The 22,952-nt window shown below is 47.2% G+C and overlaps 10 non-coding genes and 25 pseudogenes across 10 annotated transcripts; all 35 read left to right on the forward strand.

The window, feature by feature from the left end:
- The first annotated feature begins 853 nt into the window (after positions 1 to 853).
- Positions 854 to 972, forward strand: LOC148104729 (5S ribosomal RNA). Its single transcript, XR_015718748.1, has one exon. It is a non-coding gene; the product is annotated as a 5S ribosomal RNA (ribosomal RNA).
- A 390-nt stretch (positions 973 to 1,362) lies between these two features.
- Positions 1,363 to 1,481, forward strand: LOC148104730 (5S ribosomal RNA; annotated as a pseudogene).
- Positions 1,482 to 1,871: 390 nt separating this feature from the next.
- Positions 1,872 to 1,990, forward strand: LOC148104731 (5S ribosomal RNA; annotated as a pseudogene).
- Positions 1,991 to 2,380: 390 nt separating this feature from the next.
- Positions 2,381 to 2,499, forward strand: LOC148104732 (5S ribosomal RNA; annotated as a pseudogene).
- A 390-nt stretch (positions 2,500 to 2,889) lies between these two features.
- Positions 2,890 to 3,008, forward strand: LOC148104733 (5S ribosomal RNA; annotated as a pseudogene).
- Positions 3,009 to 3,392: 384 nt separating this feature from the next.
- LOC148104734 (5S ribosomal RNA) lies at positions 3,393 to 3,511 on the forward strand. The gene has a single exon (XR_015718749.1). It is a non-coding gene; the product is annotated as a 5S ribosomal RNA (ribosomal RNA).
- A 2,883-nt stretch (positions 3,512 to 6,394) lies between these two features.
- LOC148104735 (5S ribosomal RNA) lies at positions 6,395 to 6,513 on the forward strand (annotated as a pseudogene).
- A 390-nt stretch (positions 6,514 to 6,903) lies between these two features.
- On the forward strand, positions 6,904 to 7,022 carry LOC148104736 (5S ribosomal RNA; annotated as a pseudogene).
- A 384-nt stretch (positions 7,023 to 7,406) lies between these two features.
- Positions 7,407 to 7,525, forward strand: LOC148104737 (5S ribosomal RNA; annotated as a pseudogene).
- A 390-nt stretch (positions 7,526 to 7,915) lies between these two features.
- LOC148104738 (5S ribosomal RNA) lies at positions 7,916 to 8,034 on the forward strand (annotated as a pseudogene).
- A 351-nt stretch (positions 8,035 to 8,385) lies between these two features.
- On the forward strand, positions 8,386 to 8,504 carry LOC148104739 (5S ribosomal RNA; annotated as a pseudogene).
- Positions 8,505 to 8,894: 390 nt separating this feature from the next.
- LOC148104740 (5S ribosomal RNA) lies at positions 8,895 to 9,013 on the forward strand. The gene has a single exon (XR_015718750.1). It is a non-coding gene; the product is annotated as a 5S ribosomal RNA (ribosomal RNA).
- Positions 9,014 to 9,403: 390 nt separating this feature from the next.
- LOC148104741 (5S ribosomal RNA) lies at positions 9,404 to 9,522 on the forward strand. Its single transcript, XR_015718751.1, has one exon. It is a non-coding gene; the product is annotated as a 5S ribosomal RNA (ribosomal RNA).
- A 390-nt stretch (positions 9,523 to 9,912) lies between these two features.
- Positions 9,913 to 10,031, forward strand: LOC148104742 (5S ribosomal RNA; annotated as a pseudogene).
- A 351-nt stretch (positions 10,032 to 10,382) lies between these two features.
- Positions 10,383 to 10,501, forward strand: LOC148104743 (5S ribosomal RNA; annotated as a pseudogene).
- Positions 10,502 to 10,891: 390 nt separating this feature from the next.
- On the forward strand, positions 10,892 to 11,000 carry LOC148104744 (5S ribosomal RNA; annotated as a pseudogene).
- Positions 11,001 to 11,390: 390 nt separating this feature from the next.
- On the forward strand, positions 11,391 to 11,509 carry LOC148104745 (5S ribosomal RNA). The gene has a single exon (XR_015718752.1). It is a non-coding gene; the product is annotated as a 5S ribosomal RNA (ribosomal RNA).
- A 390-nt stretch (positions 11,510 to 11,899) lies between these two features.
- Positions 11,900 to 12,018, forward strand: LOC148104746 (5S ribosomal RNA). Its single transcript, XR_015718912.1, has one exon. It is a non-coding gene; the product is annotated as a 5S ribosomal RNA (ribosomal RNA).
- Positions 12,019 to 12,402: 384 nt separating this feature from the next.
- LOC148104747 (5S ribosomal RNA) lies at positions 12,403 to 12,521 on the forward strand. The gene has a single exon (XR_015718929.1). It is a non-coding gene; the product is annotated as a 5S ribosomal RNA (ribosomal RNA).
- Positions 12,522 to 12,911: 390 nt separating this feature from the next.
- LOC148104748 (5S ribosomal RNA) lies at positions 12,912 to 13,030 on the forward strand (annotated as a pseudogene).
- A 384-nt stretch (positions 13,031 to 13,414) lies between these two features.
- LOC148104749 (5S ribosomal RNA) lies at positions 13,415 to 13,533 on the forward strand (annotated as a pseudogene).
- Positions 13,534 to 13,923: 390 nt separating this feature from the next.
- LOC148104750 (5S ribosomal RNA) lies at positions 13,924 to 14,042 on the forward strand. The gene has a single exon (XR_015718753.1). It is a non-coding gene; the product is annotated as a 5S ribosomal RNA (ribosomal RNA).
- A 390-nt stretch (positions 14,043 to 14,432) lies between these two features.
- Positions 14,433 to 14,551, forward strand: LOC148104751 (5S ribosomal RNA; annotated as a pseudogene).
- A 390-nt stretch (positions 14,552 to 14,941) lies between these two features.
- Positions 14,942 to 15,050, forward strand: LOC148104752 (5S ribosomal RNA; annotated as a pseudogene).
- Positions 15,051 to 15,440: 390 nt separating this feature from the next.
- On the forward strand, positions 15,441 to 15,559 carry LOC148104753 (5S ribosomal RNA; annotated as a pseudogene).
- Positions 15,560 to 15,949: 390 nt separating this feature from the next.
- LOC148104754 (5S ribosomal RNA) lies at positions 15,950 to 16,068 on the forward strand (annotated as a pseudogene).
- Positions 16,069 to 16,452: 384 nt separating this feature from the next.
- LOC148104755 (5S ribosomal RNA) lies at positions 16,453 to 16,571 on the forward strand (annotated as a pseudogene).
- A 384-nt stretch (positions 16,572 to 16,955) lies between these two features.
- On the forward strand, positions 16,956 to 17,074 carry LOC148104756 (5S ribosomal RNA). Its single transcript, XR_015718754.1, has one exon. It is a non-coding gene; the product is annotated as a 5S ribosomal RNA (ribosomal RNA).
- Positions 17,075 to 17,464: 390 nt separating this feature from the next.
- On the forward strand, positions 17,465 to 17,583 carry LOC148104757 (5S ribosomal RNA; annotated as a pseudogene).
- A 390-nt stretch (positions 17,584 to 17,973) lies between these two features.
- LOC148104758 (5S ribosomal RNA) lies at positions 17,974 to 18,092 on the forward strand (annotated as a pseudogene).
- A 390-nt stretch (positions 18,093 to 18,482) lies between these two features.
- On the forward strand, positions 18,483 to 18,601 carry LOC148104759 (5S ribosomal RNA). Its single transcript, XR_015718755.1, has one exon. It is a non-coding gene; the product is annotated as a 5S ribosomal RNA (ribosomal RNA).
- A 1,679-nt stretch (positions 18,602 to 20,280) lies between these two features.
- LOC148104760 (5S ribosomal RNA) lies at positions 20,281 to 20,399 on the forward strand (annotated as a pseudogene).
- Positions 20,400 to 20,788: 389 nt separating this feature from the next.
- LOC148104761 (5S ribosomal RNA) lies at positions 20,789 to 20,907 on the forward strand (annotated as a pseudogene).
- Positions 20,908 to 21,297: 390 nt separating this feature from the next.
- Positions 21,298 to 21,416, forward strand: LOC148104762 (5S ribosomal RNA; annotated as a pseudogene).
- Positions 21,417 to 21,806: 390 nt separating this feature from the next.
- On the forward strand, positions 21,807 to 21,925 carry LOC148104763 (5S ribosomal RNA; annotated as a pseudogene).
- The last annotated feature ends 1,027 nt before the right edge of the window (positions 21,926 to 22,952 follow it).

Consider the following 22,952-nt stretch of genomic DNA (forward strand, 5'->3'; position numbering starts at 1 on the left):
GCTGGCCGTTTTGCATTTCCAATATTTCTGCTAAAGTTATTACTTTTCTGCTGAATTATACTATTTCAGTTCCTGTTTTGCATTTCTACTACGTGTTACTATTATACTACTGTATATTAAGTTGTACTCTTACAACATTTTTCAAAGTTTTTAGGTTTGTGCTACATATTAACATTTCTGCTGTATTACAACACTTTTGCCATGTTGTACTATTTCTGCCAAGTTACTATGTTTCTGCTGAGTTACAACATTTCTGCTATATTCCCCTTTTCATATAGGATTTTTGCAAACACTTTATGTTTCTTCTTAAGTTTCTTCAAAGTTATTATATTTTTGCTCAGTTGTTATTCATCTACAAAGTTATTACAATTTCAACAACTTTTCAGATACTGACTTCAGCTTCTTCAGCTATTTTCAGCTTTTTAAGCAGTTTTCAGCAGAAAGCTTCAGCTTTAAAGCATCCACACAGCATTTTCGCAGGAAATGCAAATTTTTCTAGTTTACACTGTAACTCACACGTTCAATTATTTAAATTTGATAAACACACTTTAGAGAAAAAACAAAACTTTATTCTATTTTCATCATTTCCCGTCTTTCCCGTCCCATTTCCCGTCTTCATTAATATGAAAATCACTGTTAGGGGCTAACTACACCACACCAGGCCCTGTGCTGGTTCCTGAGGCCATCTTCAAAAATCCAGGGCCTGTGCTGCTGGATAAATGCTAAACTGAGTCTTTGGCTTAGGGTATTAGGCAAGCATGCAGGTAGGGTTATAGGATTGTGTTCGTAACTTCAGGTACTGGCCACCTCATCACTTGATTCCATAAATTGACACATTGTGCTGTGGGCAGCAGCTTACGGCCATACCACCCTGAGCACGCCTGACCTCGTCTGATCTCGGAAGCTAAGCAGGGCTGGGCTTGGTTAGTACTTGGATGGGAGACTGCCTGGGAATACCTGGTGCTGTAAGCCTTTAAATTTCATGTCATTGAACTGCTTTTGATCCAGAGAAGGGGTGTATTAAAAGACCCAAAGCAGCTGCCCATTAATGAGGGCACATTAACGACATTGCTTTTGGCTGTTTTCACCAATGTCTTGTTCTGCTGGCTGAGGCCACATACAACACACCAGGGCCAGTGCTGCTGGCCGAGGCTAACTACAACACAACAGGCCCTGTGCTGGTTCCTGAGGCCATCTTCAAAAATCCAGGGCCTGTGTTGCTGGATAAATGCTAAACTGAGTCTTTGGCTTAGGGTATTAGGCAAGCATGCAGGTACGGTTATAGGATTGTGTTCGTAACTTCAGGTACTGGCCACCTCATCACTTGATTCCATAAATTGACACATTGTGCTGTGGGCAGCAGATTACGGCCATACCACCCTGAGCACGCCTGACCTCATATGATCTCGGAAGTTAAACAGGGCTGGCCATGGTTAGTACTTGAATGGGAGACTGCCTGGGAATACCTGGTGCTGTAATCCTTTCATTTTCATGTCATTGAACTGCTTTTGATCCAGAGAAGGGGTGTATTAAAAGACCCAAAGCACCTGCCCATTAATGAGGGCACATTAACGACATTGCTTTTGGCTGTTTTCACCAATGTCTTGTTCTGCTGGCTGAGGCCACCTACAACACACTAGGGCCAATGCTGCTGGCCGAGGCTAACTACACCACACCAGGCCCTGTGCTGGTTCCTGAGGCCATCTTCAAAAATCCAGGGCCTGTGCTGCTGGATGAATGCTAAACTGAGTCTTTGGGTTAGGGTGTTAGGCAAGCATGCAGGTAGGGTTATAGGATTGTGTTCGTAACTTCAGGTACTGGCCACCTCATCACTTGATTCCATAAATTGACACATTGTGCTGTGGGCAGCACCTTACGGCCATACCACCCTGAGCACGCCTGACCTCGTCTGATCTCGGAAGCTAAGCAGGGCTGGGCTTGGTTAGTACTTGGATGGGAGACTGCCTGGGAATACCTGGTGCTGTAAGCCTTTCATTTTCATGTCATTGAACTGCTTTTGATCCAGAGAAGGGGTGTATTAAAAGACCCAAAGCAGCTGCCCATTAATGAGGGCATATTAACGACATTGCTTTTGGCTGTTTTCACCAATGTCTTGTTCTGCTGGCTGAGGCCACCTACAACACACCAGGGCCAGTGCTGCTGGCCGAGGCTAACTACACCACACAAGGCCCTGTGCTGGTTCCTGAGGCCATCTTCAAAAATCCAGGTCCTGTGCTGCTGGATAAATGCTAAACTGAGTCTTTGGGTTAGGGTATTAGGCAAGCATGCAGGTAGGGTTATAGGATTGTGTTCGTAACTTCAGGTACTGGCCACCTCATCACTTGATTCCATAAATTGACACATTGTGCTGTGGGCAGCAGCTTACGGCCATACCACCCTGAGCACGCCTGACCTCGTCTTATCTCGGAAGTTAAGCAGCGCTGGGCTTGGTTAGTACTTGGATGGGAGACTGCCTGGGAATACCTGGTGCTGTAAGCCTTTCATTTTCATGTCATTGAACTGCTTTTGATCCAGATAAGGGGTGTGTTAAAAGACCCAAAGCAGCTGCCCATTAATGAGGGCACATTAACGACATTGCTTTTGGCTGTTTTCACCAATGTCTTGTTCTGCTGGCTGAGGCCACCTACAACACACCAGGGCCAGTGCTGCTGGCCGAGGCTAACTACACCACACCAGGCCCTGTGCTGGTTCCTGAGGCCATCTTCAAAAATCCAGGGCCTGTGCTGCTGGATAAATGCTAAACTGAGTCTTTGGCTTAGGGTATTAGGCAAGCATGCAGGTAGGGTTATAGGATTGTGTTCGTAACTTCAGGTACTGGCCACCTCATCACTTGATTCCATAAATTGACACATTGTGCTGTGGGCAGCAGCTTACGGCCATACCACCCTGAGCACGCCTGACCTCGTCTGATCTCGGAAGTTAAGCAGGGCTGGGCTTTGTTAGTACTTGGATGGGAGACTGCCTGGGAATACCTGGTGCTGTAAGCCTTTCATGTCATTGAACTGCTTTTGATCCAGAGAAGGGGTGTATTAAAAGACCCAAAGCACCTGCCCATTAATGAGGGCACATTAACGACATTGCTTTTGGCTGTTTTCACCAATGTCTTGTTCTGCTGGCTGAGGCCACATACAACACACCAGGGCCAGTGCTACTGGCCGAGGCTAACTACACCACACCAGGCCCTGTGCTGGTTCCTGAGGCCATCTTCAAAAATCCAGGGCCTGTGCTGCTGGATGAATGCTAAACTGAGTCTTTGGCTTAGGGTATTAGGCAAGCATGCAGGTAGGGTTATAAGATTGTGTTCGTAACTTCAGGTACTGGCCACCTCATCACTTGATTCCATAAATTGACACATTGTGCTGTGGGCAGCAGCTTACGGCCATACCACCCTGAGCACGCCTGACCTCGTCTGATCTCGGAAGCTAAGCAGGGCTGGGCTTGGTTAGTACTTGGATGGGAGACTGCCTGGGAATACCTGGTGCTGTAAGCCTTTCATGTCATTGAACTGCTTTTGATCCAGAGAAGGGGTGTATTAAAAGACCCAAAGCAGCTGCCCATTAATGAGGGCACATTACAGTTTTTTCTGATTGCTTAAGCACATTTTTTGTAACTATTGGCTATTTTTGCAAAACTCTACACACAAATAAGAAAACCTGTCACCCAATTATCAAAACATTGTAGTTCTCTTGCAAAAACGAACACAGCTAGATTAACTCTTCACACCTTCGTAAAAATGGTGTTTTCGTATCAAACAGTACACACAAGCCATCATCTACTAAGCACACAATGCGCTAACTGCACACTGATGGTATGAATAAAAAACACATCTGGCTTTTGCTTTCTCTGTGCACAAGGTAGGCTATGTCAGTTAACTTCAAGTACTATTATTCACACACATCAAAACAAACATAAGTTTTTATTTCCAAGTATAGGATTATTTGCAATCGCCATATTGACTATATGGGTTTCTTGTTCTGCAGTGAACATGCTTCCCCTGCCCCCAGCATCTGCTCGTCTAGCAATTCTGTAAAGTAACAATTTCAGTATTTTTACATCTATGGTATTGTTGTGCTACAAATCTTAGTGCAAAGTGACTATACTAACTGATTCTCATTTCAAAATGTCCTTATGATGCTTGCTACAGAGTAGTGGCTCGAGTTAGGCTGAACCCGTTGGCCAGCTTCCCTCAGGGTCATTCCACGGTTGATTACATGGTCCACTATTGTAGCTCTGATGTCATCAGCAATTCTATTTCTTACTCTTCTTACCCTTCCTCTCCCCCCTCCTCGTCCTCCTCTCCCCCCTTCTCATCCTCCTCTTGCTCCTCCTTGTCCTTGTCGTCCTCTTCATCCTACTTCTTCACCTCCACGTCCTCTTCCTCGGCCTCCTCTACTTCTCACTCTTCCTGCTCCCTCCATTGTACTCCACACACAGAGCTTACCTGTATTATAGTGCTTAGGCTGATTGCAAAGTGAACTAATTATCTAAAAAAGTTTTCACAAGTGAAAGTGTGCCAGACAGTTGGCAAAATAGTGTTAATGATAGCCATACATGTGTATAATTTTGCTAGGAGTGTGTTGGAAATTTGGTAATTGAGTGTAAGCAGTGAGTTGTGTTTAAAGTTCTGCAAAAAGAGTGTTGTGCAGTGAATTGTGCCTACAGTTTTGCAAAGTGTGTGTTACAAAATTGCAAACTGAGTGCAAAGCAGTGTTTGTGCTTTTAGATTTGCAAACTCAGTGAGTGGTTTTGCTATAAGTATTAATAGTTTTAGGAATTGTGCTATAAGAATCACAGTTAGGGTTTAAGCATTCAGAAAAAACTGTAAAAGACCCAAAGCAGCTGCCCATTAATGAGGGCACATTAACGACATTGCCTTTGGCTGTTTTCACCAATGTCTTGTTCTGCTGGCTGAGGCCACCTACAACACACCAGGGCCAGTGCTGCTGGCCGAGGCTAACTACACCACACCAGGCCCTGTGCTGGTTCCTGAGGCCATCTTCAAAAATCCAGGGCCTGTGTTGCTGGATAAATGCTAAACTGAGTCTTTGGCTTAGGGTATTACAGTTTTTTCTGAATGCTTAAACCCTAACTGTGATTCTTATAGCACAATTCCTAAAACTATTAATACTTATAGCAAAACCACTCACTGAGTTTGCAAATCTAAAAGCACAAACACTGCTTTGCACTCAGTTTGCAATTTTGTAACACACACTTTGCAAAACTGTAGGCACAACTCACTGCTTACACTCAATTACCAAATTTCCAACACACTCCTAGCAAAATTATACACATGTATGGCTATCATTAACACTATTTTGCCAACTGTCTGGCACACTTTCACTTGTGAAAACTTTTTTAGATAATTAGTTCACTTTGCAATCAGCCTAAGCACTATAATACAGGTAAGCTCTGTGTGTGGAGTACAATGGAGGGAGCAGGAAGAGTGAGAAGTAGAGGAGGCCGAGGAAGAGGACGTGGAGGTGAAGAAGTAGGATGAAGAGGACGACAAGGACAAGGAGGAGCAGGAGGAGGATGAGAAGGGGGTAGAGGAGGACGAGGAGGGGGGAGAGGAAGGGTAAGAAGAGTAAGAAATAGAATTGCTGATGACATCAGAGCTACAATAGTGGACCATGTAATCAACCGTGGAATGACCCTGAGGGAAGCTGGCCAACGGGTTCAGCCTAACTCGAGCCACTACTCTGTAGCAAGCATCATAAGGACATTTTGAAATGAGAATCAGTTAGTACAGTCACTTTGCACTAAGATTTGTAGCACAACAATACCATAGATGTAAAAATACTGAAATTGTTACTTTACAGAATTGCTAGACGACCAGATGCTGGGGGCAGAGGAAGCATGTTCACTGCAGAACAAGAAACCCATATAGTCAATATGGCGATTGCAAATAATCCTATACTTGGAAATAAACACTTATGTTTGTTTTGATGTGTGTGAATAATAGTACTTGAAGTTAACTGACATAGCCTACCTTGTGCACAGAGAAAGCAAAAGCCAGATGTGTTTTTTATTCATACCATCAGTGTGCAGTTAGCGCATTGTGTGCTTAGTAGATGATGGCTTGTGTGTACTGTTTGATACGAAAACACCATTTTTACGAAGGTGTGAAGAGTTAATCTAGCTGTGTTCGCTTTTGCAAGAGAACTACAATGTTTTGATAATTGGGTGACAGGTTTTCTTATTTGTGTGTAGAGTTTTGCAAAAATAGCCAATAGTTACAAAAAATGTGCTTAAGCAATCAGAAAAAACTGTAGGCAAGCATGCAGGTAGGGTTATAGGATTGTGTTCGTAACTTCAGGTACTGGCCACCTCATCACTTGATTCCATAAATTGACACATTGTGCTGTGGGCAGTAGCTTACGGCCATACCACCCTGAGCACGCCTGACCTCGTCTGATCTCGGAAGCTAAGCAGGGCTGGGCTTGGTTAGTACTTGGACGGGAGACTGCCTGGGAATACCTGGTGCTGTAAGCCTTTCATTTTCATGTCATTGAACTGCTTTTGATCCAGAGAAGGGGTGTATTAAAAGACCCAAAGCAGCTGCCCATTAATGAGGGCACATTAACGACATTGCTTTTGGCTGTTTTCACCAATGTCTTGTTCTGCTGGCTGAGGCCACATACAACACACCAGGGCCAGTGCTGCTGGCCGAGGCTAACTACAACACAACAGGCCCTGTGCTGGTTCCTGAGGCCATCTTCAAAAATCCAGGGCCTGTGTTGCTGGATAAATGCTAAACTGAGTCTTTGGCTTAGGGTATTAGGCAAGCATGCAGGTACGGTTATAGGATTGTGTTCGTAACTTCAGGTACTGGCCACCTCATCACTTGATTCCATAAATTGACACATTGTGCTGTGGGCAGCAGATTACGGCCATACCACCCTGAGCACGCCTGACCTCATATGATCTCGGAAGTTAAGCAGGGCTGGGCATGGTTAGTACTTGAATGGGAGACTACCTGGGAATACCTGGTGCTGTAAGCCTTTCATGTCATTGAACTGCTTTTGATCCAGAGAAGGGGTGTATTAAAAGACCCAAAGCACCTGCCCATTAATGAGGGCACATTAACGACATTGCTTTTGGCTGTTTTCACCAATGTCTTGTTCTGCTGGCTGAGGCCACATACAACACACCAGGGCGAGTGCTGCTGGCCGAGGCTAACTACACCACACCAGGCCCTGTGCTGGTTCCTGAGGCCATCTTCAAAAATCCAGGGCCTGTGCTGCTGGATAAATGCTAAACTGAATCTTTGGGTTAGGGTATTAGGCAAGAATGCAGGTAGGGTTATAGGAATGTGTTCGTAACTTCAGGTACTGGCCACCTCATCACTTGATTCCATAAATTGACACATTGTGCTGTGGGCAGGAGCTTACGGCCATACCACCCTGAGCACGCCTGACCTTGTCTGATCTCGGAAGCTAAGCAGGGCTGGGCTTGGTTAGTACTTGGATGGGAGACTGCCTGGGAATACCTGGTGCTGTAAGCCTTTCATTTTCATGTCATTGAACTGCTTTTGATCCAGAGAAGGGGTGTATTAAAAGACCCAAAGCAGCTGCCCATTAATGAGGGCACATTAACGACATTGCTTTTGGCTGTTTTCACCAATGTCTTGTTCTGCTGGCTGAGGCCACCTACAACACACCAGGGCCAATGCTGCTGGCCGAGGCTAACTACACCACACCAGGCCCTGTGCTGGTTCCTGAGGCCATCTTCAAAAATCCAGGGCCCATGCTGCTGGATAAATGCTAAACTGAGTCTTTGGGTTAGGGTATTAGGCAAGCATGCAGGTAGGGTTATAGGATTGTGTTCCTAACTTCAGGTACTGGCCACCTCATCACTTGATTCCATAAATTGACACATTGTGCTGTGGGCAGCAGCTTACGGCCATACCACCCTGAGCACGCCTGACCTCGTCTGATCTCGCAAGCTAAGCAGGGCTGGGCTTGATTAGTACTTGGATGGGAGACTGCCTGGGAATACCTGGTGCTGTAAGCCTTTCATTTTCATGTCATTGAACTGCTTTTGATCCAGAGAAGGGGTGTATTAAAAGACCCAAAGCAGCTGCCCATTAATGAGGGCACATTAACGACATTGCTTTTGGCTGTTTTCACCAATGTCTTGTTCTGCTGGCTGAGGCCACCTACAACACACCAGGCCCTGTGCTGGTTCCTGAGGCCATCTTCAAAAATCCAGGGCCCGTGCTGCTGGATAAATGCTAAACTGAGTCTTTGGGTTAGGGTATTAGGCAAGCATGCAGGTAGGGTTATAGGATTGTGTTCGTAACTTCAGGTACTGGCCACCTCATCACTTGATTCCATAAATTGACACATTGTGCTGTGGGCAGCACCTTACGGCCATACCACCCTGAGCACGCCTGACCTCGTCTGATCTCGGAAGCTAAGCAGGGCTGGGCTTGGTTAGTACTTGGATGGGAGACTGCCTGGGAATACCTGGTGCTGTAAGCCTTTCATTTTCATGTCATTGAACTGCTTTTGATCCAGAGAAGGGGTGTATTAAAAGACCCAAAGCAGCTGCCCATTAATGAGGGCACATTAACGACATTGCTTTTGGCTGTTTTCACCAATGTCTTGTTCTGCTGGCTGAGGCCACCTACAACACACCAGGGCCAGTGCTGCTGGCCGAGGCTAACTACACCACACCTGGCCCTGTGCTGGTTCCTGAGGCCGTCTTCAAAAATCCAGGGCCTGTGCTGCTGGATAAATGCTAAACTGAGTCTTTGGCTTAGGGTATTAGGCAAGCATGCAGGTAGGGTTATAGGATTGTGTTCGTAACTTCAGGTACTGGCCACCTCATCACTTGATTCCATGAATTGACACATTGTGCTGTGGGCAGCAGCTTACGGCCATACCACCCTGAGCACGCCTGACCTCGTCTGATCTCGGAAGCTAAGCAGGGCTGGGCTTGGTTAGTACTTGGATGGGAGACTGCCTGGGAATACCTGGTGCTGTAAGCCTTTCATTTTCATGTCATTGAACTGCTTTTGATCCAGAGAAGGGGTGTATTAAAAGACCCAAAGCAGCTGCCCATTAATGAGGGCACATTAACGACATTGCTTTTGGCTGTTTTCACCAATGTCTTGTTCTGCTGGCTGAGGCCACCTACAACACACCAGGGCCAGTGCTGCTGGCCGAGGCTAACTACACCACACCAGGCCCTGTGCTGGTTCCTGAGGCCATCTTCAAAAATCCAGGGCCTGTGATGCTGGATAAATGCTAAACTGAGTCTTTGGCTTAGGGTATTAGGCAAGCATGCAGGTAGGGTTATAGGATTGTGTTCGTAACTTCAGGTACTTGCCACCTCATCACTTGATTCCATAAATTGACACATTGTGCTGTGGGCAGCAGCTTACGGCCATACCACCCTGAGCACGCCTGACCTCGTCTGATCTCGGAAGCTAAGCAGGGCTGGGCTTGGTTAGTACTTGGATGGGAGACTGCCTGGGAATACCTGGTGCTGTAAGCCTTTCATTTTCATGTCATTGAACTGCTTTTGATCCAGAGAACGGGTGTATTAAAAGACCCAAAGCAGCTGCCCATTAATGAGGGCACATTAACGACATTGCTTTTGGCTGTTTTCACCAATGTCTTGTTCTGCTGGCTGAGGCCACCTACAACACACCAGGGCCAGTGCTGCTGGCCGAGGCTAACTACACCACACCAGGCCCTGTGCTGGTTCCTGAGGCCATCTTCAAAAATCCAGGGCCTGTGCTGCTGGATAAATGCTAAACTGAGTCTTTGGGTTAGGGTATTAGGCAAGCATGCAGGTAGGGTTATAGGATTGTGTTCGTAACTTCAGGTACTGGCCACCTCATCACTTGATTCCATAAATTGACACATTGTGCTGTGGGCAGCAGCTTACGGCCATACCACCCTGAGCACGCCTGACCTCGTCTGATCTCGGAAGCAAAGCAGGGCTGGGCTTGATTAGTACTTTGATGGGAGACTGCCTGGGAATACCTGGTGCTGTAAGCCTTTCATTTTCATGTCATTGAACTGCTTTTGATCCAGAGAAGGGGTGTATTAAAAGACCCAAAGCAGCTGCCCATTAATGAGGGCACATTAACGACATTGCTTTTGGCTGTTTTCACCAATGTCTTGTTCTGCTGGCTGAGGCCACCTACAACACACCAGGCCCTGTGCTGGTTCCTGAGGCCATCTTCAAAAATCCAGGGCCCGTGCTGCTGGATAAATGCTAAACTGAGACTTTGGGTTAGGGTATTACGCAAGCATGCAGGTAGGGTTATAGGATTGTGTTCGTAACTTCAGGTACTGGCCACCTCATCACTTGATTCCATAAATTGACACATTGTGCTGTGGGCAGCAGCTTGCGGCCATACCACCCTGAGTACGCCTGACCTCGTCTGATCTCGGAAACTAAGCAGGGCTGGGCTTGGTTAGTACTTGGATGGGAGACTGCCTGGGAATACCTGGTGCTGTAATCCTTTCATTTTCATGTCATTGAACTGCTTTTGATCCAGAGAAGGGGTGTATTAAAAGACCCAAAGCAGCTGCCCATTAATGAGGGCACATTAACGACATTGCTTTTGGCTGTTTTCACCAATGTCTTGTTCTGCTGGCTGAGGCCACCTACAACACACCAGGGCCAGTGCTGCTGGCCGAGGCTAACTACACCACACCAGGCCCTGTTCTGGTTCCTGAGGCCATCTTCAAAAATCCAGGTCCTGTGCTGCTGGATAAATGCTAAACTGAGTCTTTGGGTTAGGGTATTAGGCAAGCATGCAGGTAGGGTTATAGGATTGTGTTCGTAACTTCAGGTACTGGCCACCTCATCACTTGATTCCATAAATTGACACATTGTGCTGTGGGCAGCAGCTTACGGCCATAACACCCTGAGCACTCCTGATCTCGGAAGCTAAGCAGGGCTGGGCTTGGTTAGTACTTGGATGGGAGACTGCCTGGGAATACCTGGTGCTGTAAGCCTTTCATTTTCATGTCATTGAACTGCTTTTGATCCAGAGAAGGGGTGTATTAAAAGACCCAAAGCAGCTGCCCATTAATGAGGGCACATTAACGACATTGCTTTTGGCTGTTTTCACCAATGTCTTGTTCTGCTGGCTGAGGCCACCTACAACACACCAGGGCCAGTGCTGCTGGCCGAGGCTAACTACACCACACCAGGCCCTGTGCTGGTTCCTGAGGCCATCTTCAAAAATCCAGGTCCTGTGCTGCTGGATAATTGCTAAACTGAGTCTTTGGCTTAGGGGATGAGGCAAGCATGCAGGTATGGTTATAGGATTGTGTTCGTAACTTCAGGTACTGGCCACCTCATCACTTGATTCCATAAATTGACACATTGTGCTGTGGGCAGCAGCTTACGGCCATACCACCCTGAGCACGCCTGACCTCGTCTGATCTCGGAAGCTAAGCAGGGCTGGGCTTGGTTAGTACTTGGATGGGAGACTGCCTGGGAATACCTGGTGCTGTAAGCCTTTGATTTTCATGTCATTGAACTGCTTTTGATCCAGAGAAGGGGTGTATTAAAAGACCCAAAGCAGCTGCCCATTAATGAGGGCACATTAACGACATTGCTTTTGGCTGTTTTCACCAATGTCTTGTTCTGCTGGCTGAGGCCACCTACAACACACCAGGGCCAGTGCTGCTGGCCGAGGCTAACTACACCACACCAGGCCCTGTGCTGGTTCCTGAGGCCATCTTCAAAAATCCAGGGCCTGTGCTGCTGGATAAATGCTAAACTGAGTCTTTGGCTTAGGGTATTAGGCAAGCATGCAGGTAGGGTTATAGGATTGTGTTCGTAACTTCAGGTACTGGCCACCTCATCACTTGATTCCATAAATTGACACATTGTGCTGTGGGCAGCAGCTTACGGCCATACCACCCTGAGCACGCCTGACCTCGTCTGATCTCGGAAGCTAAGCAGGGCTGGGCTTGGTTAGTACTTGGATGGGAGACTGCCTGGGAATACCTGGTGCTGTAAGCTTTTCATGTCATTGAACTGCTTTTGATCCAGAGAAGGGGTGTATTAAAAGACCCAAAGCAGCTGCCCATTAATGAGGGCACATTAACGACATTGCTTTTGGCTGTTTTCACCAATGTCTTGTTCTGCTGGCTGAGGCCACCTACAACACACCAGGGCCAGTGCTGCTGGCCGAGGCTAACTACACCACACCAGGCCCTGTGCTGGTTCCTGAGGCCATCTTCAAAATTCCAGGGCCTGTGCTGCTGGATAAATGCTAAACTGAGTCTTTGGGTTAGGTTATTAGGCAAGCATGCAGGTAGGGTTATAGGATTGTGTTCGTAACTTCAGGTACTGGCCACCTCATCACTTGATTCCATAAATTGACACATTGTGCTGTGGGCAGCAGCTTACGGCCATACCACCCTGAGCACGCCTGACCTCGTCTGATCTCGGAAGTTAAGCAGGGCTGGGCTTGGTTAGTACTTGGATGGGAGACTGCCTGGGAATACCTGGTGCTGTAAGCCTTTCATTTTCATGTCATTGAACTGCTTTTGATCCAGAGAAGGGGTGTATTAAAAGACCCAAAGCAGCTGTCCATTAATGAGGGCACATTAACGACATTGCTTTTGGCTGTTTTCACCAATGTCTTGTTCTGCTGGCTGAGGCCACCTACAACACACCAGGGCCAGTGCTGCAGGCCGAGGCTAACTACACCACACCAGGCCCTGTGCTGGTTCCTGAGGCCATCTTCAAAAATCCAGGGCCTGTGCTGCTGGATAAATGCTAAACTGAGTCTTTGGCTTAGGGTATTAGGCAAGCATGAAGGTAGGGTTATAGGATTGTGTTCGTAACTTCAGGTACTGGCCACCTCATCACTTGATTCCATAAATTGACACATTGTGCTGTGGGTAGCAGCTTACGGCCATACCACCCTGAGCACGCCTGACCTCGTCTGATCTCGGAAGTTAAGCAGGGCTGGGCTTGGTTAGTACTTGGATGGGAGACGGCCTGGGAATACCTGGTGCTGTAAGCCTTTCATGTCATTTAACTGCTTTTGATCTAGAGAAGGGGTGTATTAAAAGACCCAAAGCACCTGCCCATTAATGAGGGCACATTAACGACATTGCTTTTGGCTGTTTTCACCAATGTCTTGTTCTGCTGGCTGAGGCCACATACAACACACCAGGGCCAGTGCTGCTGGCCGAGGCTAACTACACCACACCAGGCCCTGTGCTGGTTCCTGAGGCCATCTTCAAAAATCCATGGCCTGTGCTGCTGGATAAATGCTAAACTGAGTCTTTGGGTTAGGGTATTAGGCAAGCATGCAGGTAGGGTTATAGGATTGTGTTCGTAACTTCAGGTACTGGCCACCTCATCACTTGATTCCATAAATTGACACATTGTGCTGTGGGTCGCAGCTTACGGCCATACCACCCTGAGCACGCCTGACCTCGTCTGATCTCGGAAGCTAAGCAGGGCTGGGCTTGGTTAGTACTTGGATGGGAGACTGCCTGGGAATATCTGGTGCTGTAAGCCTTTCATTTTCATGTCATTGAACTGCTTTTGATCCAGAGAAGGGGTGTATTAAAAGACCCAAAGCAGATGCCCATTAATGAGGGCACATTAACAACATTGCTTTTGGCTGTTTTCACCAATGTCTTGTTCTGCTGGCTGAGGCCACCTACAACACACCAGGGCCAGTGCTGCTGGCCGAGGCTAACTACACCACACCAGGCCCTGTGCTGGTTCCTGAGGCCATCTTCAAAAATCCAGGGCCTGTGCTGCTGGATAAATGCTAAACTGAGTCTTTGGCTTAGGGTATTAGGCAAGCATGCAGGTAGGGTTATAGGATTGTGTTCGTAACTTCAGGTACTGGCCACCTCATCACTTGATTCCATAAATTGACACATTGTGCTGTGGGCAGCAGCTTACGGCCATACCACCCTGAGCACGCCTGACCTCGTCTGATCTCGGAAGCTAAGCAGGGCTGGGCTTGGTTAGTACTTGGATGGGAGACTGCCTGGGAATACCTGGTGCTGTAAGCCTTTGATTTTCATGTCATTGAACTGCTTTTGATCCAGAGAAGGGGTGTATTAAAAGACCCAAAGCAGATGCCCATTAATGAGGGCACATTAACGACATTGCTTTTGGCTGTTTTCACCAATGTCTTGTTCTGCTGGCTGAGGCCACCTACAACACACCAGGGCCAGTGCTGCTCTCCGAGGCTAACTACACCACACCAGGCCATCTGCTTGTTCCTGAGGCCATCTTCAAAAATCCAGGGCCTGTGCTGCTGGATAAATGCTAAACTGAGTCTTTGGCTTAGGGTATTAGGCAAGCATTCAGGTAGGGTTATAGGATTGTGTTCGTAACTTCAGGTACTGGCCACCTCATCACTTGATTCCATAAATTGACACATTGTGCTGTGGGCAGCAGCTTACGGCCATACCACCCTGAGCACGCCTGACCTCGTCTGATCTCGGAAGCCAAGCACGGCTGGGCTTGGTTAGTACTTGGATGGGAGACTGCCTGGGAATACCTGGTGCTGTAAGCCTTTCATTTTCATGTCATTGAACTGCTTTTGATCCAGAGAAGGGGTGTATTAAAAGACCCAAAGCAGATGCCCATTAATGAGGGCACATTAACAACATTGCTTTTGGCTGTTTTCACCAATGTCTTGTTCTGCTGGCTGAGGCCACCTACAACACACCAGGGCCAGTGCTGCTGGCCGAGGCTAACTACACCACACCAGGCCCTGTGCTGGTTCCTGAGGCCATCTTCAAAAATCCAGGGCCTGTGCTGCTGGATAAATGCTAAACTGAGTCTTTGGCTTAGGGTATTAAGCAAGCATGCAGGTAGGGTTATAGGATTGTGTTCGTAACTTCAGGTACTGGCCACCTCATCACTTGATTCCATAAATTGACGCATTGTGCTGTCGGCAGCAGCTTACGGCCATACCACCCTGAGCACGCCTGATCTCGGAAGCTAAGCAGGGCTGGGCTTGGTTAGTACTTGGATGGGAGACTGCCTGGGAATACCTGGTGCTGTAATCCTTTCATTTTCATGTCATTGAACTGCTTTTGATCCAGAGAAGGGGTGTATTAAAAGACCCAAAGCACCTGCCCATTAATGAGGGCACATTAACGACATTGCTTTTGGCTGTTTTCACCAATGTCTTGTTCTGCTGGCTGAGGCCACCTACAACACACTAGGGCCAATGCTGCTGGCCGAGGCTAACTACACCACACTAGGCCCTGTGCTGGTTCCTGAGGCCATCTTCAAAAATCCAGGGCCTGTGCTGCTGGATAAATGCCAAACTGAGTCTTTGGGTTAGGGTGTTAGGCAAGCATGCAGGTAGGGTTATAGGATTGTGTTCGTAACTTCAGGTACTGGCCACCTCATCACTTGATTCCATAAATTGACACATTGTGCTGTGAGCAGCACCTTACGGCCATACCACCCTGAGCACGCCTGACCTCGTCTGATCTCGGAAGCTAAGCAGGGCTGGGCTTGGTTAGTACTTGGATGGGAGACTGCCTGGGAATACCTGGTGCTGTAAGCCTTTCATTTTCATGTCATTGAACTGCTTTTGATCCAGAGAAGGGGTGTATTAAAAGACCCAAAGCAGCTGCCCATTAATGAGGGCACATTAACGACATTGCTTTTGGCTGTTTTCACCAATGTCTTGTTCTGCTGGCTGAGGCCACCTACAACACACCAGGGCCAGTGCTGCTGGCCGAGGCTAACTACACCACACCAGGCCCTGTGCTGGTTCCTGAGGCCATCTTCAAAAATCCAGGGCCTGTGCTGCTGGATAAATGCTAAACTGAGTCTTTGGCTTAGGGTATTAGGCAAGCATGCAGGTAGGGTTATAGGATTGTGTTCGTAACTTCAGGTACTGGCCACCTCATCACTTGATTCCATAAATTGACACATTGTGCTGTGGGCAGCAGCTTACGGCCATACCACCCTGAGCACGCCTGACCTCGTCTGATCTCGGAAGTTAAGCAGGGCTGGGCTTTGTTAGTACTTGGATGGGAGACTGCCTGGGAATACCTGGTGCTGTAAGCCTTTCATGTCATTGAACTGCTTTTGATCCAGAGAAGGGGTGTATTAAAAGACCCAAAGCACCTGCCCATTAATGAGGGCACATTAACGACATTGCTTTTGGCTGTTTTCACCAATGTCTTGTTCTGCTGGCTGAGGCCACCTACAACACACCAGGGCCAGTGCTGCTGGCCGAGGCTAACTACACCACACCAGGCCCTGTGCTGGTTCCTGAGGCCATCTTCAAAAATCCAGGGCCTGTGCTGCTGGATAAATGCTAAACTGAGTCTTTGGCTTAGGGTATTAGGCAAGCATGCAGGTAGGGTTATAGGATTGTGTTCGTAACTTCAGGTACTGGCCACCTCATCACTTGATTCCATAAATTGACACATTGTGCTGTGGGCAGCAGCTTACGGCCATACCACCCTGAGCACGCCTGACCTCGTCTGATCTCGGAAGCTAAGCAGGGCTAGGCTTGGTTAGTACTTGGATGGGAGACTGCCTGGGAATACCTGGTGCTGTAAGCCTTTCATGTCATTGAACTGCTTTTGATCCAGAGAAGGGGTGTATTAAAAGACCCAAAGCACCTGCCCATTAATGAGGTCACATTAACGACATTGCTTTTGGCTGTTTTCACCAATGTCTTGTTCTGCTGGCTGAGGCCACATACAACACACCAGGGCGAGTGCTGCTGGCCGAGGCTAACTACACCACACCAGGCCCTGTGCTGGTTCCTGAGGCCATCTTCAAAAATCCAGGGCCTGTGCTGCTGGATAAATGCTAAACTGAATCTTTGGGTTAGGGTATTAGGCAAGAATGCAGGTAGGGTTATAGGAATGTGTTCGTAACTTCAGGTACTGGCCACCTCATCACTTGATTCCATAAATTGACACATTGTGCTGTGGGCAGCAGCTTACGGCCATACCACCCTGAGCACGCCTGACCTCGTCTGATCTCGGAAGCTAAGCAGGGCTGGGCTTGGTTAGTACTTGGATGGGAGACTGCCTGGGAATACCTGGTGCTGTAAGCCTTTCATTTTCATGTCATTGAACTGCTTTTGATCCAGAGAAGGGGTGTATTAAAAGACCCAAAGCAGCTGCCCATTAATGAGGGCACATTAACGACATTGCTTTTGGCTGTTTTCACCAATGTCTTGTTCTGCTGGCTGAGGCCACCTACAACACACCAGGGCCAGTGCTGCTGGCCGAGGCTAACTACACCACACCAGGCCCTGTGCTGGTTCCTGAGGCCATCTTCAAAAATCCAGGGCCCATGCTGCTGGATAAATGCTAAACTGAGTCTTTGGGTTAGGGTATTAGGCAAGCATGCAGGTAGGGTTATAGGATTGTGTTCGTAACTTCAGGTACTGGCCACCTCATCACTTGATTCCATAAATTGACACATTGTGCTGTGGGCAGCAGCTTACGGCCATACCACCCTGAGCACGCCTGACCTCGTCTGATCTCGGAAGCTAAGTAGGGCTGGGCTTGATTAGTACTTGGATGGGAGACTGCCTGGGAATACCTGGTGCTGTAAGCCTTTCATTTTCATGTCATTGAACTGCTTTTGATCCAGAGAAGGGGTGTATTAAAAGACCCAAAGCAGCTGCCCATTAATGAGGGCACATTAACGACATTGCTTTTGGCTGTTTTCACCAATGTCTTGTTCTGCTGGCTGAGGCCACCTACAACACACCAGGGCCAGTGCTGCTGGCCAAGGCTAACTACACCACACCTGGCCCTGTGCTGGTTCCTGAGGCCGTCTTCAAAAATCCAGGGCCTGTGCTGCTGGATAAATGCTAAACTGAGTCTTTGGCTTAGGGTATTAGGCAAGCATGCAGGTAGGGTTATAGGATTGTGTTCGTAACTTCAAGTACTGGCCACCTCATCACTTGATTCCATAAATTGACACATTGTGCTGTGGGCAGCAGCTTTTGGCCATAGCACCCTGAGCACGCCTGACCTCGTCTGACCTCGGAAGCTAAACAGGGCTGGGCTTGGTTAGTACTTGGATGGGAGACTGCCTGGGAATACCTGGTGCTGTAAGCCATTCATTTTCATGTCATTGAACTGTTTTTGATCCAGGGAAGGGGTGTATTAAAAGACCCAAAGCAGCTGCCCATTAATGAGGGCACATTAACAACATTGCTTTTGGCTGTTTTCACCAATGTCTTGTTCTGCTGGCTGAGGCCACCTACAACACACCAGGGCCAGTGCTGCTGGCCGAGGCTAACTACACCACACCAGGCCCTGTGCTGGTTCCTGAGGCCATCTTCAAAAATCCAGGGCCTGTGCTGCTGGATAAATTCTAAACTGAGTCTTTGGGTTAGGGTATTAGGAGAGCATGCAGGTAGGGTTATAGGATTGTGTTCGTAACTTCAGGTACTGGCCACCTCATCACTTGATTCCATAAATTGACACATTGTGCTGTGGGCAGCAGCTTACGGCCATACCACCCTGAGCACGCCTGACCTCGTCTGATCTCGGAAGCTAAGCAGGGCTGGGCTTGGTTAGTACTTGGATGGGAGACTGCCTGGGAATACCTGGTGCTGTAAGCCTTTCATTTTCATGTCATTGAACTGCTTTTGATCCAGAGAAGGGGTGTATTAAAAGACCCAAAGCAGCTGCCCATTAATGAGGGCACATTACAGTTTTTTCTGATTGCTTAAGCACATTTTTTGTAACTATTGGCTATTTTTGCAAAACTCTACACACAAATAAGAAAACCTGTCACCCAATTATCAAAACATTGTAGTTCTCTTGCAAAAACGAACACAGCTAGATTAACTCTTCACACCTTCGTAAAAATGGTGTTTTCGTATCAAACAGTACACACAAGCCATCATCTACTAAGCACACAATGCGCTAACTGCACACTGATGGTATGAATAAAAAACACATCTGGCTTTTGCTTTCTCTGTGCACAAGGTAGGCTATGTCAGTTAACTTCAAGTACTATTATTCACACACATCAAAACAAACATAAGTGTTTATTTCCAAGTATAGGATTATTTGCAATCGCCATATTGACTATATGGGTTTCTTGTTCTGCAGTGAACATGCTTCCCCTGCCCCCAGCATCTGCTCGTCTAGCAATTCTGTAAAGTAACAATTTCAGTATTTTTACATCTATGGTATTGTTGTGCTACAAATCTTAGTGCAAAGTGACTATACTAACTGATTCTCATTTCAAAATGTCCTTATGATGCTTGCTACAGAGTAGTGGCTCGAGTTAGGCTGAACCCGTTGGCCAGCTTCCCTCAGGGTCATTCCACGGTTGATTACATGGTCCACTATTGTAGCTCTGATGTCATCAGCAATTCTATTTCTTACTCTTCTTACCCTTCCTCTCCCCCCTCCTCGTCCTCCTCTCCCCCCTTCTCATCCTCCTCTTGCTCCTCCTTGTCCTTGTCGTCCTCTTCATCCTACTTCTTCACCTCCACGTCCTCTTCCTCGGCCTCCTCTACTTCTCACTCTTCCTGCTCCCTCCATTGTACTCCACACACAGAGCTTACCTGTATTATAGTGCTTAGGCTGATTGCAAAGTGAACTAATTATCTAAAAAAGTTTTCACAAGTGAAAGTGTGCCAGACAGTTGGCAAAATAGTGTTAATGATAGCCATACATGTGTATAATTTTGCTAGGAGTGTGTTGGAAATTTGGTAATTGAGTGTAAGCAGTGAGTTGTGTTTAAAGTTCTGCAAAAAGAGTGTTGTGCAGTGAATTGTGCCTACAGTTTTGCAAAGTGTGTGTTACAAAATTGCAAACTGAGTGCAAAGCAGTGTTTGTGCTTTTAGATTTGCAAACTCAGTGAGTGGTTTTGCTATAAGTATTAATAGTTTTAGGAATTGTGCTATAAGAATCACAGTTAGGGTTTAAGCATTCAGAAAAAACTGTAAAAGACCCAAAGCAGCTGCCCATTAATGAGGGCACATTAACGACATTGCCTTTGGCTGTTTTCACCAATGTCTTGTTCTGCTGGCTGAGGCCACCTACAACACACCAGGGCCAGTGCTGCTGGCCGAGGCTAACTACACCACACCAGGCCCTGTGCTGGTTCCTGAGGCCATCTTCAAAAATCCAGGGCCTGTGCTGCTGGATAAATGCTAAACTGAGTCTTTGGGTTAGGGTATTAAGCAAGCATGCAGGTAGGGTTATAGGATTGTGTTCGTAACTTCAGGTACTGGCCACCTCATCACTTGATTCCATAAATTGACACATTGTGCTGTGGGCAGCAGTTTACAGCCATACCACCCTTAGCACTCCTGACCTCGTCTGATCTAGGAAGCTAAGCAGGGCTGGGCTTGGTTAGTACTTGGATGGGAGACTGGCTCGGAATACCTGGTGCTGTAAGCCTTTCATTTTCATGTCATTGAACTGCTTTTCATCCAGAGAAGGGGTGTATTAAAAGACAAAAGGAGCTGCCCATTAATGAGGGCACATTAACGACATTGCTTTTGGCTGTTTTCACCAATGTCTTGTTCTGCTGCCTGAGGCCACCTACAACACACCAGGGCCAGTGCTGCTTGCCAAGGCTAACTGCAACACACCAGGCCCTGTGCTGGTTCCTGAGGCCATCTTCAAAAATCCAGGGCCTGTGCTGCTGGATAAATGCTAAACTGAGTCTTTGGGTTAGGGTATTAGGCAAGCATGCAGTTAGGGTTATAGGATTGTGTTCGTAACTTCAGGTACTTGCCACCTCATCACTTGATTCCATAAATTGACACATTGTGCTGTGGGCAGCAGATTACGGCCATACCACACTGAGCACGCCTGACCTCGTCTAATCTCGGAAGTTAAGCAGGGCTGGGCATGGTTAGTACTTGGATGGGAGACTGCCTGGGAATACCTGGTGCTGTAAGCCTTTCATTTTCATGTCATTGAACTGCTTTTGATCCAGAGAAGGGGTGTATTAAAAGACCCAAAGCAGCTGCCCATTAATGAGGGCACATTAACGACATTGCTTTTGGCTGTTTTCACCAATGTCTTGTTCTGCTGGCTGAGGCCACCTACAACACACCAGGGCCAGTGCTGCTGGCCGAGGCTAACTACACCACACCAGGCCCTGTGCTGGTTCCTGAGGCCATCTTCAAAAATCCAGGGCCTGTGCTGCTGCATAAATGCTAAACTGAGTCTTTGGCTTAGGGTATTAGGCAAGCATGCAGGTAGGGTTATAGGATTGTGTTCGTAACTTCAGGTACTGGCCACCTCATCACTTGATTCCATAAATTGACACATTGTGCTGTGGGCAGCAGCTTACGGCCATACCACCCTGAGCACGCCTGACCTCGTCTTATCTCGGAAGCTAAGCAGGGCTGGGCTTGGTTAGTACTTGGATTGGAGACTGCCTGGGAATACCTGGTGCTGTAAGCCTTTCATTTTCATGTCATTGAACTGCTTTTGATCCAGAGAAGGGGTGTATTAAAAGACCCAAAGCAGCTGCCCATTAATGAGGGCACATTAACGACATTGCTTTTGGCTGTTTTCACCAATGTCTTGTTCTGCTGGCTGAGGCCACCTACAACACACCAGTGCCAGTGCTGCTGGCCGAGGCTAACTACACCACACCAGGCCCTGTGCTGGTTCCTGAGGCCATCTTCAAAAATCCAGGGCCTGTGTTGCTGGATAAATGCTAAACTGAGTCTTTGGCTTAGGGTATTAGGCAAGCATGCAGGTAGGGTTATAGGATTGTGTTCGTAACTTCAGGTACTGGCAACCTCATCACTTGATTCCATAAATTTACACATTGTGCTGTGGGCAGCAGCTTATGGCCATACCACCCTGAGCACGCCTGACCTCGTCTGATCTCGGAAGCTAAGCAGGGCTGGGCTTGGTTAGTACTTGGATGGGAGACTGCCTGGGAATACCTGGTGCTGTAAGCCTTTCATTTTCATGTCATTGAACTGCTTTTGATCCAGAGAAGGGGTGTATTAAAAGACCCAAAGCAGCTGCCCATTAATGAGGGCACATTACAGTTTTTTCTGATTGCTTAAGCACATTTTTTGTAACTATTGGCTATTTTTGCAAAACTCTACACACAAATAAGAAAACCTGTCACCCAATTATCAAAACATTGTAGTTCTCTTGCAAAAACGAACACAGCTAGATTAACTCTTCACACCTTCGTAAAAATGGTGTTTTCGTATCAAACAGTACACACAAGCCATCATCTACTAAGCACACAATGCGCTAACTGCACACTGATGGTATGAATAAAAAACACATCTGGCTTTTGCTTTCTCTGTGCACAAGGTAGGCTATGTCAGTTAACTTCAAGTACTATTATTCACACACATCAAAACAAACATAAGTGTTTATTTCCAAGTATAGGATTATTTGCAATCGCCATATTGACTATATGGGTTTCTTGTTCTGCAGTGAACATGCTTCCCCTGCCCCCAGCATCTGCTCGTCTAGCAATTCTGTAAAGTAACAATTTCAGTATTTTTACATCTATGGTATTGTTGTGCTACAAATCTTAGTGCAAAGTGACTATACTAACTGATTCTCATTTCAAAATGTCCTTATGATGCTTGCTACAGAGTAGTGGCTCGAGTTAGGCTGAACCCGTTGGCCAGCTTCCCTCAGGGTCATTCCACGGTTGATTACATGGTCCACTATTGTAGCTCTGATGTCATCAGCAATTCTATTTCTTACTCTTCTTACCCTTCCTCTCCCCCCTCCTCGTCCTCCTCTCCCCCCTTCTCATCCTCCTCTTGCTCCTCCTTGTCCTTGTCGTCCTCTTCATCCTACTTCTTCACCTCCACGTCCTCTTCCTCGGCCTCCTCTACTTCTCACTCTTCCTGCTCCCTCCATTGTACTCCACACACAGAGCTTACCTGTATTATAGTGCTTAGGCTGATTGCAAAGTGAACTAATTATCTAAAAAAGTTTTCACAAGTGAAAGTG

Source organism: Neolamprologus brichardi, chromosome 3, assembly GCF_056152115.1.
Source record: "Neolamprologus brichardi isolate AB-2024 chromosome 3, ASM5615211v1, whole genome shotgun sequence".
Lineage (NCBI taxonomy): Eukaryota > Metazoa > Chordata > Actinopteri > Cichliformes > Cichlidae > Neolamprologus > Neolamprologus brichardi.